Source organism: Zeugodacus cucurbitae, chromosome 2, assembly GCF_028554725.1.
Source record: "Zeugodacus cucurbitae isolate PBARC_wt_2022May chromosome 2, idZeuCucr1.2, whole genome shotgun sequence".
Lineage (NCBI taxonomy): Eukaryota > Metazoa > Arthropoda > Insecta > Diptera > Tephritidae > Zeugodacus > Zeugodacus cucurbitae.
Genome location: NC_071667.1, coordinates 86556060 through 86570262, shown reverse-complemented (window position 1 = coordinate 86570262; position 14203 = coordinate 86556060). Strand labels below are relative to the sequence as shown.

At 39.0% G+C, this 14203-nt stretch overlaps 1 protein-coding gene across 2 annotated transcripts in view; it reads left to right on the top strand.

Annotated features, from left to right (window-relative positions):
• Positions 1-14203, top strand: part of LOC105214389 (octopamine receptor beta-3R) — a 65037-nt gene that overhangs the window by 18513 nt on the left and 32321 nt on the right. The gene's annotated exons all lie outside the window — the stretch shown is intronic.

Sequence of the window (14203 nt, the reverse complement as noted above, 5' to 3'; positions counted from 1 at the left end):
AGACTGTGACAACAAGCGCTTTTAAACTCCTTCGATGGAATTTGAGCTTTTCTACGACAACCTCAGGTCCATTGGGATTCTTAGAGATCCTTAATGATCCTCTGCTTTTAAGGCAACGGGGTTACAAAGGTCAATCAACGCTTTAATTCCTGGTATGCTTCTGATTGGAGATTTTATCAAATAAATACAGGGTCCCAAGAGCTTTAAAGGCTGATGGTGTTTATGAAATAAAGAACTGTTTCCATATATTAGACCCTGCCTGTCTTAATCCTACGATACACCAAAAATAGAGCACTCAACGCTCTCAACTTCTGCAGTCGAGCAAATCTATAACTTCTTTAAAGCTTTAGCGAAAGCTCATATAAAAAGGTTTTGTAATTTACTTTAACTGAAATATGTTAAATTATGATTTTGCTATTTATGTTTGCATCGTTTCATTTTACCGTTTGTGCATTGTTTGCACCATTTCTCATTATGCCATTTCCGCTGGTTCTTCTGTAATAATGTCATGCCAGCCAAGTGTACTTCAATTTGCATGACAAATAGACTAGCGAAACCTACGGCTCCTACAGCCCTCCATGACTGCTCTGCGAATTTAAATGTGCAATGCATGTTCTCCCCAGCCCCGCCATATTCTTTCGTCTGTTCTCTAGTTGAGCCAAGTTGACAGTGTTTTTAAGCTTCCTGTTATGGTTTGACGTAAGAAAGCTGCCGTCAACTTGCTTGTGCCACAGCGACGCAATAATCTAGAAGAAAACTTAAAATAAGTAGAAGAAGACGAGGAAGAACAAGCTGGAGAAATGGACTATTTAAATAGGAGACGAAATGCATAAAACATTTGTTTGCATTTGAAAAATTGCTCGCAATATGCGAATTAATTTCAGAGACTTTCTCCGTTTGAAATTCTTATGAATATGCTCTCTGGACGCATACAAGTCAGAGGAGATTATGTTCAGCGAATATAATGCTTAGAAATAAATACTTTTAATACAAATTTAATTGCGGAGGAGATTCTACATCACTCCCACTGGGTCGCTTGATTTAAATTCCTCGAATTTTATTGCAATTAATATTAAAATAGTATATTATCAGATTATGAGCTCAACCCAGGATACACTTTGAATTGGATATATGTATGTATGTTTATGTAAAACAATTTCAAGCTGCATGAGAGGTTGTATATGAAAAATCCGAATGGTTGTAGCCATATACTATATACCACAGCTAGAGATTTGTTTCGGAGTAAACGCACTCCACACAAATATTGAAATGAAATACAAATCTTCTATGAATTGGAAGCAATGTATGACTTGTTGCAGGTTTTCCGACTTCACCTACAAACCGAAGCCAAAGCTAGAAAAACCAATTGTATTTTTTATAGAGGAAACATTGTGGTTTTCTGGTATTTGGACGAGCAAGCAGTGTCGGCCGAATAAGTACAAGGACAAATGTAAATATGTACAGAAATAGGAGTATGTGCCTGCAGAGGTAAAAAATTAATTTTATAAAATTTTTTTAATTTAAAATAAAATATTCTATTTTTAAATATTTTTTGGAAATATATGAAGTTTTCAATACAACAGTTTAACATATTGTTTGCTTTGTTCTCGAATTTCATAGATTTAGTTTATGGTCTGTACGGAAAGTACTATTAGTCATTACCATCCTAATTTAACTATTTCAATTAGTTTATAATTTGCAACTCGCAATATTGTAACAATTGTATGATCATTAGGAATTACGCAGCTTGAGCCAGTGAATTTTCCTACTGGGTATGCATGCAGTTGTGGTAAACTAATACATATATGGATGTGTTACAATAGATTAGATTGGCCGAGCGACAACGGCATTAAAATTGCATTTTATTTCAAACATTTCGTCCTTTAAATGCATTTGCTGTAATTGAATGAGGCAAAATGTATTCAATATTGGATTTAAGTAAATGCCCAGCACTGGTTAGATGTGTGCACGTTAGAGTTCAGCCGTCAATCAGAAGGAGTGTGAAGTGCTCCATTGAAGCCACATGCAGAATATATATGTGTAATGCAATAATCGAGAAAACCAACACAGATTTGACTGCCTTAAAGCATATACATATGCGGATAGATGGTTCCAATAACATAAAATAATACTCAATTACGACAAATATTATTGAATATGGCGGATTGCATTTCCACAGCGGATCTTGAATTTCCTATAATAAATGACTTGCTTTGAGAGAGTTCCCATTTCTCTAGTAGAATCTAGTCCCCACGTGAGCACTTTTCATGCATTACGATTTCATTTTTTGCAGTGTGTTCCAAGAGATTTGTTAGCTTCGTTTGGTTTCAAATTGAATTTACAGCCTCCACTGCGATGAATCGAACAATCAGTGAGAGTGTACTATGTGCTACTCAAATCAATCAGATGGAAGCCGGCAATTCACTGCTGGAAATGCAACCGTTTGTCCGAGTATTTATTGTGTGCTCAATGCCGTTAAAGCGCATTCACCGAGTAAAAAGACAAATACGCCGGACAGATGTACCATGTCTTCGTATGCACACACACATACCGAGTATTCATATGGCCGAACATATGTTTGAGTGGCTCGTAATTGGTCAGGCGGACGGCACGGGCTGGTTCGTGCAGTCGTAATAACACAGTACTGGCGTTCTCAACTCAAATGGCAGAATTTAAAATGCTGATTTAATAGGTGCATAGAGCTTCTTATACCATTTGCGTCGCTTCTTTTACAAGGCTATTCTGTGAATTTAAAGTATGTCTATGCATTTCTTGAAATGTGAATTTTTCAATTCTCAGTTATGAAGTGAAGTGACTCGGCGATGCACTACTTTTTGGGATTTTGCTCATTACAATGATTGGAAGCTTATAGAAAGGGATGTCTTACGAACCGCATGAAGTCCCTATCCGTAGCCCGATTCACATCAGGCCAGTAGAACACGGCTCCGCAGTCTAAATTTGGAAACCCATTTTCGCGATCTCAAATCCAAGTTTATAGAGTTTGGACTGCCATTTAAGGCCCGGAACTCGAACGTCAAACTTTTGAATATGCAACATTTTTCTTAAGCGTTAGCACTGATTTCTTTCCAAAACATAAAGAAGGCACAACAAATGCAAACTTTTCTTATGCCTGAAAAACGCTCAAACACACAAAGCCGAATTGTCGATGGCAAAAGCGAACTAGTATAACTTCGACAACGATTGACAGTTTGAATTCTTTTGGTACGCCTGCAAGTATGCTATGTGTGTTGTGTGAACAAGTGGAACGCAACAAGAATTCAATTCAATTGAACAACTTTGCCGTCTTTTGTCTTATTGAACATCAATTGCCTTCAAATGCAACACTCGCGCGCCCGGAGCGACGGAAGCTACCCAGTGAACAATAATCGCTACGATCTAGCAGGAGACAGCAAGTGTATACATTGGAACAAAAATGTGTATTTGCTTGAGGCAAGAGACCAATGAACATAGAAGGTGGAACTGTTTTCCTAAGGAGAAGAGAGAACTGCAAATATTTATTATTTTTTCTCAGAGTCCAAGTTCTAAATAGACATATTCTTCAGAGATTTCATCACAAAGTGTTAGTCTTCAACATCAGTCAAGCCTAGGAAGTATATCTTTCGGAAAAATCAACTTTCCCATACCAACACATTGATTTTTGTCCAAAGATTGAGAAGATAACTACAAGTAACCAGACCGTCATAGCTGATGAGTCGCTGAAGCTGGTAGTTGCTTCAAAAACACACGAGTTTGTGGAAGAAAAGACACCCAACACCGTTATGCCATTGCCACTTGAGCCCACTCGAGATGTGTCGGAGTTCCAACGCTACTTGAATGTCTTTGCATCAAAAATGAACAAACAATGCCAAACAACAACAATAATAACACACCGATTGAACAACAGCGGTGTGATAAGAGCTCGCCCACAAATAAAAACAACAAACACTAACTTGATTTTCACCTACAGCCACCGCCAGCCAGGCAAACAAATCACATCCATTGCGGCGGGCGGGTGCTTGCGAGAGGGAATGCAGTAAAATAAAGTGTTTTCAACTTTCATCATTCAACCGAGATCATTCGGAGGCGCCAAGGCGGCGCAGGACGTGTAATGTGGCACTGGTTTATGCTGGTTAAAGTGCTATAAAATGTAAAAGTGACGTTCTAAATAAACATAAAGTAAACACGCATGCAAAATGTGCCAACACACCCCCACCCTCCCCACACACAGGCACGAATGTGTTCGTAATGCGACGTGTAATCAAATAAAAGCAGAAATTGTAATGTGTAAACTGGCAGGCAGTGATTGAAGTTGTGTCAGACACGCCGAAATACCGAGGGACTCCAATCAACCAACGCGCTAGCGGGGTGTTGACTGGGACGATTTGGTTTTCGGCTAATGCCAAGCGGCGGAGAAAAGACAATACACATACTTAGATGTGAGTAAGATAATGTGTGAGTCCGCAATTATTCTTTGCTTTTATCTCATTTGTCTTCATGTTGACTCAACGCTGGAATATCCAAAGACTTTGCTTTCGAAGAGTTAAGCAATTGTCGACCACATATGAACAATGGGATTCCTACTAAGAACCATAAAAGTTTCATTTCCAGAGCAATCTTTGGGTCTCAGTTCAGATATTATGAATTAATATGCTATCTGAATTGTACAGCCAAGTCGACGGGTCTGGACCGTACAAATTAGCAAGACATCAAGAAAATCGATATTGAAATTGATGCTTGAGAAGTTAAATTATAACACCCTTGCAATATAAGGCTTGATGTTGAAGACTAATAATTGTAAGTAATTGAAATTCTGGTCAGCTTCACTGTTGCCTATTGAACACTTCCACATTACGAGATCAGGGATAGAATGGTGTTGCCAAGCGTCTATGTATGAACGCCGCTGTGTGGTGATGTCTTTGTTTAAGCAAATGTTGCCACGCATTTGCTGTTGTAAATCCAGGGGAACATGAGTGAACAAACCTCATTTCGCATGCAACTTTTCGCTTTCCCTTTTCATTCTAATTCACAAACAATGTCGATGTCGACTTTCCTACTTCGCCGTTGTTGAATGTTGTTGGTTGTTGCTTTTATCGTGGCAAGTGACTTTTTGATCTATTTGGCGAATTGTGATGTGCCTTTTGTCCAACTGACAGAGGCAACGCTTCGAACGCTTAAACGCATACAGGGTGATCACGCTAATTTTCAAGTCATCAATTGTTCTTTTCATTTGTCTAAATGACTTATGCACAGCTTGCTGAGAATTCTGGAAATTAAGAACCACTGTGCATAGAAAACATGAAATCAGCGCTTCTTTCATCATTCTTTAATACCACATAATCACATGATCACCCCGTATGGCATCCAATATTTGTTGAGTTAGAGATATGCACATATGAATGAATGGAATGTCTGCATTTTTCTGATGTGAGTACATGGGACTCGTGCACACACACGAACATACGAGTCCATACAATGACACTCATCAAATGTGTCAACGCCAACTACTCGTCAATCATCCCAACAATGCCGTTAGTTATTTGCTTTTAGTCATTATTGTTGTTTGGATTGTGGACCTGCAATGGTGTGCTGAGTGAGTTCTTTTCACATATCGCAGATGTAATTTATGAGTGATTCGATCAGAAACATGCGAATATAAAATAGATTCTGGCGGAACGTGTTTCCACACAATCCAGCGGTTAGGGGTTGCTGCTTCAGCATAATGGGGGGATGGCGCAGCGGACCAGCAGGGCTGAGTAATATAATCGAAGTAGTTTACTCAATGGAATGGATGCAAGATAAGGAAATAGGAACAATCTTACTTGCACAACAACAACCAACAGTGGAATAGTGTCATTCTCCCAAATTAAAAAAGAAACTCTGGAAACTCAAGTTTCTTGCATATGTGGAGCTAATCCCATGGACGGACAAAAGTATGCTTGCCAAATTAGCACACCTTGGTTCAATTGAGAGGTACCGAGACGAATACCATCGACCACAATCAGCATTGATTCCAATACTATTTGAAGGAAACGAGGCTCTCCGAAGGGTCACAGTACTTCGCAATTGTCAAAGAAAAAAGAGAATTTGATTTAATGCGCATTTCGAAACTTTTAAAAGTACATTTAAATTAATTCCGACGCTTGCTTTGATAAATTCACCAGTTATGAAAATCATCACCTCACCGCACCAAGAAGCGTCGGGCATGACTGATTGCCGTCTGCCTGCCTGAGCACATTGTGGATCCGAGTTTGTTGCCATTAGCCAGTTCCATTCGCACACTTTCCTCAAACTTTGGCAAATGTGTCGCGAAACATTTGCATTAACTAGCAGATTGGCTTTTAACTAAATTGCGCCAAAGCCCCATGCGGGCCACCCGGGAGAGTAAGTTTGGCTTGGAGTGCGTTTCTGTTGCGGCAAGAGGCAAGTTGTCCGTCGCGCTTAATTAATTCGAACAATTTGGCGCAATTTAAAAAGCACAATTCAAAATTCCACAACACACACACGCGCCTACACTTGAGGCCCGGGAAAGTGCGCAATGGGCGAAGTGCCCAGGCGTTAGCGCAGCAGAAGGCGAATTAAAATCACTTAAATTACTCAACTTGTTATGGCAAGTGGCACAAAAAAAACAACTTGTGAAAAATGAAAATGCAAATTAATAAAACCCAAACGCACACACACTCGCCCGCCCGCACGCACTCCTTCTCAGCGAGCGCGCATCGAATATTTCGCGATTTATTTAGCATTCGTTGGAGTGAGTCGACAGCAAGGCATTGAGCGCATTTAATCACAACACCCGCTACAACAACAACGTACAAAAGCAACCAAAAGCAACAGTCTCGGCATGTTTGAATTGATTGGACCAAATGCTGTGCATATTTCTCACAAATCTTCAAAATATATGCTAGTCCTCAAGGTCGTCAAGTTTTAGAAAGTTGGTACCACATGGTCCCTTGGGACAGCCCAGCATTTCACGAATGGATTTCAGGTTTGAAAAGGCTTCTCATAAATATTTTTCGGAAGGAGAATTGAAGAATATTGGGACCTACACTTGTCGGATCAAGGCTTACACATTATCAAGAGGAACTCACATATACAGGATAATGCATATTGTTGACACCTGTCCATATATAGCAAAATGGGAAACCTCATTTTTAATTCTCCAACACTTCAATGGATAGGAGACAGATGAAAGCAACCGATAAACCTCAAAAGTGATGACGAGTCAAACGTAGAAAATGTTACCGATGCCCAGACATGTTTTCTTTCAGTTAGTTAATAAGAGAGAATGAATCTATCGACCTTAAACCAGTTAAGCTTATTGTTATATACATATATACCATGTACAGTTATGCCCTTGTGACTTCATTTAAATTCTTATTTATTTTGCTATTTAAGTCTATGGCTTTGCTTTTTAACGGCAACGAATTAAAATTTGACGTTTGACTTTCCGCAGTCACGGCCAAATCATAGAAGAACAGCAGAAGAACAAGCGATCGCGTGTGCATACTTTTGGGCGCTTGCTCGTGAACAGCAAAAAGTCGCTTTCAAATTTGAGTAATTATTCAGGTACACCGCTCTCGAAATGAGGCGGCGTGTGTACATGCGAGTATGTGCTTGCAAGTTCGCTGTCTGCTTTGTGTCAGCGTCAGCGTGAGCTCACGAATTTCCCATTCATTTTCAATCATTAGCATAATTTTCAACAACTTACCAACAATTTTCGACTTTCTTCATTACAAGCGCACCAGCGACGACGACGGCAGATGGCTGAAATTTACTTTCTGCCCGAAAAGATGGTGAAGGTCGCGATGGCAGCTTTCAGCGGCACGCCGCACCGCCTTTTATTTCTTCTACTTTCTTTCTCTCACGCTCAAACCACCGATGAATTTCAAAGTGCATTTGATGGATGTGGGAAAGCCTAATTAGTTATACACGACCGCCCTCACATGTAAATATCAATGCCATAGCATAGCAAAGCAGAGCCGTACAGGGCATGGCATAAGACAATAATATTTGACGTGCAAATAATTTATGAACGAGACTTCCATTAGACTTTGGCAGCGGAATGAAGAGTCACATGATTTGTTTAACAACCAACAGACCTCTATTGACACATAAGAGACACGGGGCATATTGATTTTTTGTCTGTGTGCATATTAAGTAATTATTGGAATATGAAAGCTAATGACACAAATTAATTACAATGCCTTTGTCGGCACGAACTTCAACTAACTTTGTTACTCGGCGAATTAGTTAATATTGGAAATTAGTTGTGTGATTGACGAGTAAGTGAGCAGCTCTGTTCTCTTTCACTATTCTGTGGTGAGCAGATCGGGAAGAGCGGTAACCTTCCACTATCTCCGAACACACAAAATGCCAATGGAAGTCGTCGTTTCGCTCAGCTGTCACTTATCAGCCATGAAGTTTAAGTGTGAGTCAAAGGTGTCTTCTAAGACAAAACAATACAAGAAAGGACTAAGTTCATGTAATATCGAATATTATTTTTCGTTCAGAGTTGTCGAAACTCATATTAACACTTGAGTTGTACATTGTAAAGTAAAATAATCCGTCAAAAATCGAAACTGCATTTCATGAGAAGAGTGTGAGGGGGGGGGGGGGGAGCATTAAAAATGGATTACTTGAGCAAATATACTCGCAAATAAATTGTAGAGCCGGCAAACAAAAAAAAAATATTGTTTTCTTTTGTACCTCCGATTATGTACACGCATGCCTCCATTGGGAACCGGTAATGTGGCATAAATGTGTGGCCAAATGTCTTTGGGACACAACGAGCATTGAGCCAATATTTCGGCTTTGCTATCGATACTACGTAGTTAAGTACTCCTTTAGCCATAAGCGCACACATTGCACCGTTATATTTAGAGGCCACGCCAAATTGGGCATTAACTACACGCCGGAGACTCGAAATGGCCTTTTTGTCGGTGGCCTAACAAGCAGCGCTGTCCATAAATAATGTGACTTCGCAGATAGATAATAAGTAAACAGTTTCTTAGGCACTCGGCGTCCGTAAATGCGTATGTTCTCGTTCCCTGGCGTGTGCATTTATCAAATTACTGTCAAAATTTCTTTTGGCCTATCATCATTCATTTGCGAGTGATCGATTGTTGCTTTTTATTTCATTTTCGTTTTCGTTTTTTTTTTCGTTCGTGCGCTATTTTCTCTTTTGTTTCAGCTTCTTCTTCGCGCAACTCCACGGTGTAAACGAGAAACAAATCAGTAATACGTTACGTTAATGCATTCCAAAGCACACGTTTGCGCTGCCGGATTTTATTTGTAGCAATGTAACGGTAAATACCATTAAATAAATCATGTTTTATGATATTAATAAGCGCGCCGCGTTTTATGGCGGTGGTAAAAACGCACGGCGATAGCAACGCCTCCCGGTGAGCCAACCAATACCAAGGCCTTTCAGCGAAATCAGTTCGTGGTAGTCACGCAGTGCCTGAGCTTTACGAAAGTAACAAAATTGGTGTTTAACTCACATATGTACGTACATATGTATACATATAGATGTCATATTTGAAGCTTAAGGACAAGTTTTTGGCCTGTAAACACTTAATTGAAATAAATATCTATAATAATGAAAGTGAAATTATTCCCTTTTGCTGCGACTTCTGCATTTTATTTATAACAGAAAACAATAACAGTAATGTTCTGTGAAAATTATGAAAGTAACAGATCTCTGGAGTATTGGATCTCTCTGAGTCTCTGGTAGATTTTTTGTTTCATCTTGATCTAACTGATTATTTTCTTTGATGTATTGGCCAACTCACAAAAATGGTAATTCTAAAAGTTGTTAGCACAAATCCGGAAAGAACTCAGAATTCATAAGCCACGAGAAAATAATAATATTCTTCTAAAAACTCCATTTTAGAAATGAACATAAATTCAATGAACTCTCGGCGTTCGCAGGAATAAAGTGCGTGTTGAAAAGCGTTTGTCTCTATGGAACGGAGCAGAAACTTTTAAATTAACCTAAAGCAGAAAAGCCCGTCAATGGTTTTTTGATTAACAAACGGTTGGTTTTTGTGATTGAGGCCTGAATCTACTGCAAACACACACAAACACATTCGTACATTTTTTCATAAACCGAAGTTATAAAAACAAAAAGCGAAATAATAATCCAATTTCTCGCAATTCATGCAAACATATAAACTTTTTTATTACCTTTATAAATGTGTGCAAATGTTGCCAAAAAGTTTTCTTTATTGCACGCATACAATCAAAGTCGTACGGCTCATACGTACACCATTGGACTGGCTGCCTCTAGGCGGAGCACACACACACCCACGCGCTCAGCTGGTCTCAAAATAATGACTGCGAACACACACATTTGCATCCATGCGTGTGCTTACATTTGATGAACTAGGCACCGGCGCCGGCACCGGTGCTCTTGCTGGTGGAGTTAGCTGCCTTCCTCAAGTTAGCTACGCAGCCTCGGGTGTTCCGTGTTGGCTCTAAGTGTTTTTAACCAGGCAAGGATTATATACAAACTTTTGACATTTCCCTTTAGAACTATTCCGGTGCAGGGCGGGGCGGGGCGGAAAGTAACACATTTTCCACGCAATAAGCTCGCAGCATTGTTTTTGCTTTGCTTACACCTCGTCACCTGCGCGCTCGTGCATTGCTGCTGGCTGCTTGCCGCGTGAGTGCGTATTTGAGTATGCGCCGGTGTCCTTTAGCGACATTCGCCTTGGAACTTCGCTGAGAGACCCTGTGAGGATATGAGTTGAACTACGCCAGGGCAGACGGCGACGACGTAGAATCACGAGGTGTGTAGTTTGACGAAAATAACACCATTAAAAGCAACAATGCACATGTGGACCCAAGTACATATACATATATATTAGTACTCGTAAGTATAAGTAAGCATGGTTAAATGCCTTGGCAAACTTTTGCTCACGCCGACGTTTGAATTTTCATTACTCTAATTTCGCCTTCTTCATGTTCTCTTAAGCATCCGCTCGCGCGCGACAATCTGTTTCCTATTTCAATTTCGCAATAAAGTTTGGCTTTATGGACCACCTTGAGTAGGTTGGCCGATTTAAGGGGTTATATACAGTTAGAATTTTCAAAAAATCGATTTTTTTATTTCATATTCTTAATGTACATATATTTAAGAATACACACAGAAAATTTCATATCGTTCCGGTGAATATTTTCAAAGTTACAAGGAAATGAAAAATTTGAAAAGGCGTTTCAGAGCGCTTGGAAGTACAAGGTCCAAACTTTAAATGCGTTTTTCTCAAAATGGTGTTTTCAAAGTCGGTGACCAACATTACTCGAAAACGGCTAGACCGATTAGTCTCAAATTTTAACACGACCTTCTTAAATATATTTTTTAGTAATTAATCGAAGATTTTTTCTCTCCGATAAATATTTTTTTTTATAAACAATTTAAGGCCGAAATTTCGGTGAAAAATCGATTTTTTTTTTGAGAAACCGCCATTTTGTCAAAAAATTTTATTTTGCTTATTCCTTCGATTAATTACTAGATTTAACATTATTTTAACGAAATCTGTTTGGTTTTTTAATTTCGGATGATCCAGTTCCGAGATATAGTGGTCACCGCACAACGTCTTTTTTGAGAGGAGCTCCTGGAGATCAGCTGTAGCTCTTTTTCAAATAAATATTTTTACTAGCACTAAGTCTTAAAATACAGTTAAAAGATACCATAATATGTGTATAAATTTTTGGATCAATAAATTAAAAAGCTTTCTCAGGAAAAATTCTGGAAAATTCACTCGGCCGTCTAACTGTATATAACCCCTTTAAATTGCAAACTCCTTATTTTGTGCGCACATTTGGTTATTTATTAAGTTCCAAATACACTGCCTCTAAAAAGGCAATTATCAACCCTCTATCCGGTTTTAAGGCCCCCGATTTCTGTGTAGGACCCTCGCAGTAGACGCTGGTCTCTTCCAAACCATCCAATTGTCAAATATTTCAATATTGTGGTGGATTCTAAGTACTTAATTCGCGTCCCGAGTGCCATAGAAACGAAAATGTCGACTAAAATAGACATTTAATAAAAAATAGTATCCCTAAAAATATTTACTGAAGTACGGAGAAAATATATTTTTCCATTAATATCCATAAACAACTAACTTTTATAAATTTATATTTATATATGAGTATAGTACCCACAGGTGTGTGGACCTTTTGTGCGAGCCCGCTTCCCACAATTTGCATACGCAAGCATTTTAGGCCCCGAAGTCTTTTTGGTTTTCCTTATAAAGAGATGAGCACCGCATTACACGGAAATAATGTGCGCAAAGTACGAAATATAAATATCATTTTAGGATTGCGCCTGGCATTCTCATGCGCGTGTGTGTGTGCTTAGAAGTGTTTCGCCCGCAGCTGGAAGCCGGAATTGCTTGCTACCTGCGTCTCCGCACCGTTTCCATGCCGCTTGCTCAAGCAAATGTACCGCTACACAATGTCGCCACAACAAATATTAGAGTGCGCTCTTTGGAGGTTAGTGTGTGTGGGTGCGTGTGGTGGGTGTGTGTGAGCATAAAATAAATATTAACTGCTGCGGACAACGCAAAGATGCGTCTTTTAAGCGGCATTAAACAATATTTCACAATAAATTATTCTCAGCTACACTGCAGGCACATGTGTACATACATATATCTTTACTACTGTGTACGAGTATGTATTTGTGTGTTTGGGGAGGTGTGTACAAGCAATTTGCGCAAATATAACCACAAGCACAACCTTTTCAACACATGCACAGACAACACATACGACGAGTACGAGCAGTTGGCGACCAAATGGCTCGTATATTTATGCGAAAACACATCAGCAAACGCGAAGAAGCTTCTTCGGTACATATGTATAGGTGAATGTGTGCACCGCCAGTATAATTCCGAGCTTAGCTGAGGGCATACATGAAATAATCTCGATTTAACTGTTGTCTGTATAGCTGTATGATATCCGCTCTCGTACATATGTAGTAAATATGTATTTTCGAAGGCAAAGATAATCTGTACGAATTGTGTTGCATAACCACAGCTGGAGCAAGTGCCTAATATAAAATCAAACAAAAAAGCAAATTTCGAACACTTAATTACCGTTACCTTACTGAAACAGTTATGACTTAGTTGCACTGTAAACGAAAATCATGGCATTCGCCTTGAAAAGCTCGTTATATTCACTCAACCGTGTTGCCAACTTTGAACTCGATTTCTTGGAAATAGAAAGAGAATCAGTTGAGCATTGCTAAAAAATATGTGTTCTCAGATTCCCAATTATTATATTTTTGGGGGTCACTGGATTTTTCGACTAATAAATATTATCGGACCTTCTCGTGAAGTATATTTTGTATTATCAATATATATAATTAAGATCTAAATATATAAAAATATCTTTTTGGTTTAAAAAAAGCTTTGCAAATGGAGTATATGATTTGCAAGTTTTTTCAGCACTCATTAAGCATAAATCATTATTTATTATTTTATTATATACAGCCAGCTTCTCACCGATTATTCTTCATATGAATAATTAATAAAAAGTGATGTGTTAGAAAAACAAATAAAACACGCCGAGCTAAATATACACGCAGCTGCGACGTGTCCAACTCAGGTGTTCCCGCACTCATCTCGCACTAAGTGCCACTCATGATTATGCTCGTACATATGTTCACATTTATTTATAGGTATTCTGCCCAGCTTTGTTTCGCAACCTCCAACAGTGACCCCTAAATCAATCACACGCAGACACATACACACAAGGAACCGTATTTTTTTTTGCGCGTATGAACGTCCATCTCAACATACTCTGGTTTGCTCTCGTGACCATTATTGTTGACCACAACAAAAATGAATTATTTTTTGCTAATCTGAGGTTAATCTCATATAACGAGTAAGCCATTCAATTTCCAATCGAAGGATGGCAAACCTTTTATTGTTGATTAGAACGATGGTCGGGTCATCGTGTTTTATTTACTGACACGCCATGAATTTCGCTCTTCAAATTAAAAACGAACACAAATACATGCGAGTATATAGGAAATGGCGAAAGCTGATTAATTATCCACGCAAAACAGATTAAGGATTATTTAAGCCGTTTAAGTGTGCCCTACCAGTGAAATATTGGTAGAGGGTGCAACATGTCGTATGAGCGACATTATTTTCGGAAATCATTTCATTTGTATGCGTTCCAAAAGAAGTGGCTGCGAATG